Below are 8220 nucleotides of genomic sequence, written 5' to 3'. Positions count from 1 at the left end.
AGCAAAATGGACGTGCCTAACCACTCATACACGACGTTTACTCGAGCCTATTTGTCTCTCTCTTCCACCACGTCTCATAGTGAGCCAATCCAGGTCTTGGACTCAGCATACGCCACTGATATCTACATACATACAGAGAGAAAGAGAGATTACAGCAATTAAAGTTCGGATATAAGGGTGTCGTACTTTAGCAACGTAAACGATTGTGGCTCCGCATTTTACAAATAACAACATACTGTCAACACCGTGACGCAAACCGCAATTAACGTCAACGCCACACAATGGACCCTCCGAGGCCCCCTCCATGCAAAATGGCCACTCCGCCTTGTCCCATTGTCCCCGTATCCGCGCGGGCAGAGGAGACGCAGTATAGTTGCGTGCATCTGGCGGAATTTCACCTTTTGTCTTTCGGATCATGCCTTTTTCGTGTAGTGTCCTCCCTTGCACACGCATTGTTTACACAAAAAAACGCACACGCAAGAAACTCGCTTTGAGCCCAGCCAAGGTGTATGAGCACGGAACGTCCATTAACGAATAAGAGAAATGTTCTGTTTGTCTTGCATGGGCTCTAATTTGTGTTCTGTGTGCGCCGATCGCTGGAACAACCGCGGTTAATCTCTTCTGGCGGTTGTTCTGTTATTCCCCTCGAGCCTAATTCTACTTTAGCCTTTAGCAAGGACGTATTTAAACGGTGTCCATGGGGTCCGGACTCCCCAAATGGACATACCAATACCAAGTACTATAATTAAATATGAAAATATACTTTTTTAGCATTTCTTGTATAATATGGTTATAATTTCCTCAAAACTTATTGGAAGGAAAGGATTATATTGGGATCATGAAGGACAGTACCAAAGATTTATACTTGCACACTTCTATTTACCATAATATGCACAAAACATTAATCAGAAACTTAATTTTTCGACAACTGGATCTAACGACATTTTTTATATTTAATATATATTCATCTATTTGACATAAATTTATTTGCCAGGGCACTTCTTTTCATACAGATTTTGCCGACCTTAACTACAGGTAAGCTATGTATCATGAATACAAGCTGTTATATTTCTATTCTTATTTAATTTTTTGCCAATTTGTGTAATAATAATATAATATTAATTTATATATATTAATTAGTGTTCATTTAATTTAATATAATTATTTCAATTTTATTATTATATTATTATTATTATTATTCCTGAGACACTTGGTTTGGACACCGAAATATATTTCTGGATACGTGTCTGGCCTTTAGCTATTGTTCTCTTCTTGGCGTTGTCATGTAGTTTTCCTAACGACAGTTTCAGTTAGATTGCTGAAATGCTGTTCCATCCCTCCCATGTAAAAGTAAAACTATAGTTGAATTTGCACCCGTCACTTTATACGAGATGCAGCCCCTTACCATAACGTAACATAACTGTAATGTCGCACAACTAAAATCTTAAAATATTCTGACTTAGGTTAAAAACTGGGGCTGTTGGACACACAAGGACAAAAAAACAGCACAACACACAGAATTATACTGGCCATGGGGCCAGTCGCCAGAGCCTCGTCAGTCTGTAAAAAGCAGTGCAGGGTGTACTACGTGGAAGTGAGGTTGACAATTGGGTGTACTACGTGGAAAGTCACCCCTTACATCCGAGTAAAACTATAATAGCTTCTTATATACAGTATATATATACACACACACACTCTGCCACTGGTGTACAGTCAACGGCAAAGATAATGGTAAGCAAATTGTCCACCGCTATTTTCATTACTTTTCTTATTCTACATCCTATGTTGTTTAAAGAAATTAAACTATGTTGGTTCGAATCAGGCATTGTTCTCTGCTTATTGAAGTCATTATTTCAATTCATTATCATCACATTGTGTAATACAGATCGAATGAAAATAATGGTGGACAATTCGCCTACTGTTTCTTTTGCCGTTGGGTGTACCAGGAGTTAACGAGGCACATCTTAAGGCAGGAGTTTATGGTTTATCAAGAATTCTGCATTTGGGGCGGTGTGAATTTGTGTTTAGGATATGTAAGGGTATAGTTAGAGCCAGCACGACCATAAATTGGGCCTTTGTGAAAAATTTAAGAGGTTGTTGGGGGTATGTGGATGAATCATTATATATGGATAACACAATAAAAACCCAACAGAGAATTATCCTGGCTTGGAGTCCAGACGCCAGAGCATCGTTAGTCTGTCGAATGCAGTTTGGAGTTACTATCTGGAAGAGAGGTTGATATTTTAACGCCTTACACCCCCAACTACTTGAATGAGAAAATATAAGTATTGAAGTAGTTTCACAGACTAAAAAAACTGACACATGAGGGAAGCCAAGGCCTCCTACGTTTAACCTTAATCCACATAACACGCAATGCTAACCGCGCAAAATTGGCAGGAAAAAACCCATAGAAAAACAAAGTAAGGCAAAGCACAGTTTCTCTCCGTGCGACACATTCGCAACAGCATTGCATAAGTTTGTCGCAAAGGTAGATGAAAGGTGTAATTTCCTACGTAACAGTGACAATTCTAGCCACAAACCTCCCACACTAAAAAGAAAAGTTATTTAAATTAGCAATGTGGCTTTCGATGTGATTCGCAACGTATGCGGAATGTAATACTATCAGGATAATAGATATGAAGATTGAATGACAAGCCGACCTCCTGGGCGGAGTTAAGACACCAGAGGTCCTGGGTTCGAACCCGGATTTGTCATCGCCATTTCAGTTGTGACGGTTGAACTGGACCTCCAGCTTGTCGATATTAACCCAACTCCACAAGGTCAATTGGAATCTACTAGAAAAATAGCATGGTGTTATTTGTTTTGTCCTTATATATGCTGTCCTTATCTGTCTTCTTCCCTTTCCCTCATCTTGTCTTCTCTCTATTACCCTCTGTCTCCAATTTTCCTCAATCTTTTCTTTTCTCTGTCTCCTTGCCACCAAACATTTCCTCTCTCTATTTTTCTCTTTCTTCATCCCTTTCCATAATCTTCTCTCTGTATTTTCCTCTGTGTCCGCCCATTTCCCTTAGCCTACCCCTATCTATTTTTCTATCTGTCTTCTTCCCTTTTCTCTATTTTCCATTTTTCTTTATCTCTTTCTCTCAACCTTTTTCTCTTTATAATTCCCTCTGTTTCCTTCCATTTCTCTCAATCACTTATTTTTCCTGTTTTTCTCTGTCTCCTTTCCCCCCGATCTTCTGCTCCCTCTATTTTAATCTTTCTCCGTCCATTTCTCTCAATACTCTCTTTCTTTTAATAAAGGAAAATTGAATTGAATTGAATTAATTTTCCTTAATCTTTCCCGTCTCCGTCCTTTCCCTCGATCTTCTCTCTATTTCCATCTGTCTCCGTCCACCTTTTCCTATTTCCCCCTCTTTCTGTACCGTCCCTCAATCTTCTCTTTACTCTATTACCCTCTGTCTATTTCCAATTCCCTCAATCGTTTTCTCTCTCTATTTCTCTGTCTCCTTCCTTTCCATCAATCTATTTCTCTTTCCTCCTCTTTCACTATCATTTCCTCTCTCTCTAGAAGCAGAGGCTTCTTTTCCCCATTCTTTTTCTCCAAGTACTTCCCTGTTCCTCTTCCCTGCGCCTCCTGCAGTCCAAACTTCTCTCCCGTCCTCAGAACAAACAATATTCCGCACACGAAACTACAACCCAGCTAGAGGAGCCGGCAGTGTCGAGCACACAGAAACTCCATTTCCCCAATTGAGCCTCCTGCTTCTTGTCACGCTATGCCAGTATGTCGTTGGCCCTGAGTGGCATAGTTTTGTTAACACCGAGCTCTGCACGAATCCATTCGTTCAAGTCTCCGTTTCCAAGTAATGAGGAGTAAACGACCATCGGACGCGGGAGCATGTGGCGCCGCGATAGCGCACAGGAAATCATGCTAAAGAGGCGACGGCACCTTTTACTTTTTTTGTTATGTTTTTCACGATTAATCCGATCCTTAAATCTTTTCTTTGTTGTTCTCTGTTCGGAGGTCAAATTCTTGTTTCTACAATGTGGAAGGAGCGAGCGGAAGAGGGAAGAAAAGAAAAAGAGGAAGATAGAAATAGAGAGAGGGAGAGAAAAGGAAATATATCTATCTCTCTTTCTCTCTCTCCCCCGCACAATACCGAATGCAGGATTTTCTCCGGAGGGGGCTGGAATTGTAGTCACCGGCAATTTCGTAACTACTGTTATTAACATTAGTTTTAAAAGTTGCTCAAAGACAAAAATGGTAATTGGGGAAGATTGTAAGGGACATTTGCATTCACCACTTTGGCCATATTCAGTTTTTTTACTGCTTTCATTTGAATTTTTTAAATTTTTTTCTAAAAAAAATCGGAGGACTCAGCTTCCTTTTGCGTACCTTAGTGCACACACAAGCCTCTCTTTTCTGTGTAATTTCTTTCTCTTTCCTTTGTAAGGAAAGAACTGTAGATTGAAAGTAAAAAAAGAGAGAACTGTAGAGAGAAAGAAAAAGAAAAGAGAACTGTAGAGAGGTAAAAATAGAAAAGAAAGATAGAGCGATGGAAGAAGAAAAGAGAGAAAATGGAGAGAAATAAAAATAAAAGAGAAGAATAGAGAAAGAAAAAGAAAAGAGAAGAATAGAGAAAGAAAAAGAAAAGATAGGAAGGTAGAGAGATAGAAAAATAAAAGAGAGAAAGAAAGATATCACAAAAACAAAGAGAAAGAGGGAAGACTGACGTATAAAAGACAAGGAGGGATGGCAAAAGGCAAGAACTCATTTTAAGGGAGTCCTGTGGGTCCAAACCCCTTCCGAGAGAGGTGACAAAATCAAAAATAAATAATCATCTTTTGCTTCATAAAATTAAAATAGGTGCTTCAACACCAAAATTAAACGAGCAAAATACTTATACTGCTAATATTTGTTAAATTACATACAGTTTACTATTTCCGTCATTTGGGAGTGACAGTGAGAACATAATGTATAAAAAATGAAAGGCCTGGGGTGTAAAACATGGTAAGTGACATTTCGGTCATTTGTGAGTTCATTAAGAAAAAAAAGGTTGTTATAAGCTATACTGTAGACAAATTGTTCGTGTTGTGTTTACCAATTTCACAAGGCTTCACTGAGTCCAATGCAAATTGTAGGACAGGGCAATTTCACTCGAAAATTTAAGGATTGTACATTTTACTTTGTAACTCAAAAATTACCCAAATGTCACTTACCATGTTTTACACCCTTCAATAACATTTGTGTTATCAATGTTGAATTTTTTCCATTTATTTTGACACAAATTTCGTGTCCCCTAACTAGAAATAAGCTACTCTCTGTCCATTGTAGGAATGAAGTTAATGTGCACAAACCCACGTGGTTTGTGAGATATCGCATTGGTTATTCCAATGGAAGCTGTGCAGGAATCTAACGCGTAGGAGTTCGAGATGGTAAAGCCATGGTACTCCACGAGGTAGTTGGGGGATCTTATGGTATAAGCTGAATAGTTACAGCCATTATATTCATGGGCAAAATAACAGCAGAAGTTACACGTATAGTGGAACCACGAGCAAAACAACTTGCGCAGACCCACGACTCCTGTGCACCGTACCCCCGCGAGTAGGGGAGGGGGGAGAGTGGACCATGCTTCCTTATGGCCCGAGTTGGAGGGAAGAAGGGAAAGCTGCGCGGGGACTTCGTCCCAAGGTTTTTTCCTTGTGGTCGATCTATAGGAAAGAAACTATTTCTAACGTTGTTGACCAAGCTATACAGCAACAATCTTGCGCGTAAGAACATAATATATGCAATAAACCAATATATTGAAGTTGAGGAACTTTATATTTACAAGCTGTACAACGACGACAAATGTTTTCGTGCGCAAAACAATGCCAGAACTAACACATAGGAAAGGAACTATTCCCGAGAAATCACGGGATTTTGCTTACGTTAGCTTCGTTATTGTAGTGGATAAAAAGTAGGTAATAAGTGCAGGTCGTTATACTCTATTTTTCCGCCATCTTTTATCCTTTTTATGTAATAACACTAATGAATATTATGAAAAATAATGTGATTGTTATTATGAATAATAATAATAATAGGAGTAATACTAACAAATGAAATGATATTAAAGAGGAAATAAAAAGCAGATTTACTTCAGAAAATTCATGTTACATTTTCTATTCATAAAGTTTTATCTTGTCGTATATAATATCTAAGAAACTAAAAGTTAAAATATACAAGACAGTAATTAGTATGGATTTGAAACTTGGTCCCTTACATTGAAAGAGGAACATAAATTAAGAGTGTTGAAAATAAGATCCTTAGGAAAATCTTTGGACCTAAAAGGGATGAGGAGACAGGTGAGTGGAGAAGGTTACATAATTTAGAACTACATAATTTGTATTCATGTCCAGATATTATTAGAATAATTAAATCAAGAAGACTTAGGTGGGCAGGCCATGTGACACGAATTGGAGAGGAAAGAAGAGTTTACAGGATTTTTGTTGCGAAACCTGATGGTAAGAGACCTGCAGGAAGGCAAAGAAGATGATGGAGGGAAAGTGTTGAGATGGACCTAAGGGAAATGGGTAAGAATGGAAAAGATTGGATTGATCTTGCCTAGTATAGGAACAGATGGAAGGCTTGTGTTGCTGCAGCCATAAACCTTCGGGTTTAAGAAGGCTATAGAGTTTGTTATTATTATTATTATTATTATTATTATGTGTGGGACCCTTGGATATTGTGCAAGGACTACCATTAAAAACTATTTCTGGATACTAGCCTGCACAGAGATATGTTACATCCTATATATTTTTTAAGAGAAGTTCTGGTACTCGTACCTCTCCCCCTAAAGTCATCGATGGAAGTGCCCCCCCTCCCACTTCTCGCCTATAACCCTGTATCGAGACAAGTTTTTGAGTTTCAAGTTCATTTGATGAACAATAGGCTAATCGGGAATGGACATACAGTTTCAAGTGGTATCCGAACGATTATGTGGCTTCACAGGGTATCGAACCGCAAAACCCCTTGATTACAAGGCAACGAGGTTACCAGTATATTGTCGAGAGTCTCTCGAGATGGGACGAGACCTGGAACAGCCTCGTTCTCGGTCCCGTCTCGTATTATAAAGCCCCTCTCTCTTTTACCTTGATGACTTCAAAATGTCGATGCACGGATCGTCTCTGCTGGAGCATCCTGCCTATTCACTGAATGCGTCTCCATGGAACTTCAACCTTTCCCTCCCCCCTTGAAAATCCATCTAAAGGGCGTCATTTCACGTCAGAAAATTAGGAGAAAGCAGCATCGCAGGAGGCATTACGGGAGAATGCAAAACATGGCTTCCAGCAGCTTTACCAGCGGTGGCAAAAATGAACTAGGAGCCGAGTCCCCGAACTTTTGGGTTGCACCACATTTTTCTGTTATTTTACATCGATTTTCTACTTCTTGCTTTGATCAGGACGATGATGGTGAATGATGACGAGATGAAACTGGTTAAGGAAGGCTCGTGCAGAAATACTTGGACCGTCGGTTGTGAGTTGGTGAACGCGGTCGACCACCGAGAAGGCTAAAACTTTCTAGGTGAATCAAAACAATCAAGATAAGTGATGAAGTCACAAGACTGATACGACGAACACGTAAAAACCCCAACCACACCACACAGAGAAGTAAATGCATCAGCTGAAACAACAACAAAAAATACATGAAGGCTGTAGGTCACACCAAATGTTTAGGTGCATCATCGAGAAAAATGCACCAAAAAAAGGCATAATTTGATGCATTAAAGTGCAACTCGATACAGAAAGAAATACTTGTATCATATGATGGACTTGGGAGTTACCAATACTACAAAAGATATACAAAAATGCATGAAAATGTTAACTTGATTCTTGGCAAAGGCCAGAATACCAATTCGTCTTTGGTGCATCAAATAGATTTGATGCATTTGTTTCTTTATTTCGTCTTGTTTTACATGGCGAAGTTTAGGCTCCGGAGGCTTTTCTTCCACTTGACCATGTTTACACATAGTTATTTCAATATGGAATTCGGTAGTCTGCATTAAATTATTGAAAAAAAGAAGAAACAATATAAAAATTACAAAGGAATAAAAAATATAAAGAAAAATTACATATAACAATAAAAATTTAACCTACAGGCACGGGCACACAACAACAAAGGCATCACACACTTCCAAATATTCCTGACAATAATACGGTGTTTGAAATGGTGTGTTCAATCATGGGTTTCAGCACTTGTCTGCAATTTAGGGAATACAG

The sequence above is a fragment of the Lepisma saccharinum genome, chromosome 1, assembly GCF_977018435.1.
Source record: "Lepisma saccharinum chromosome 1, izLepSacc3.1, whole genome shotgun sequence".
Taxonomy (NCBI): Eukaryota; Metazoa; Arthropoda; class Insecta; order Zygentoma; family Lepismatidae; genus Lepisma; species Lepisma saccharinum.
The sequence above is the reverse complement of the archived record's forward strand: the minus strand, read 5'-3'. Positions refer to the sequence as shown.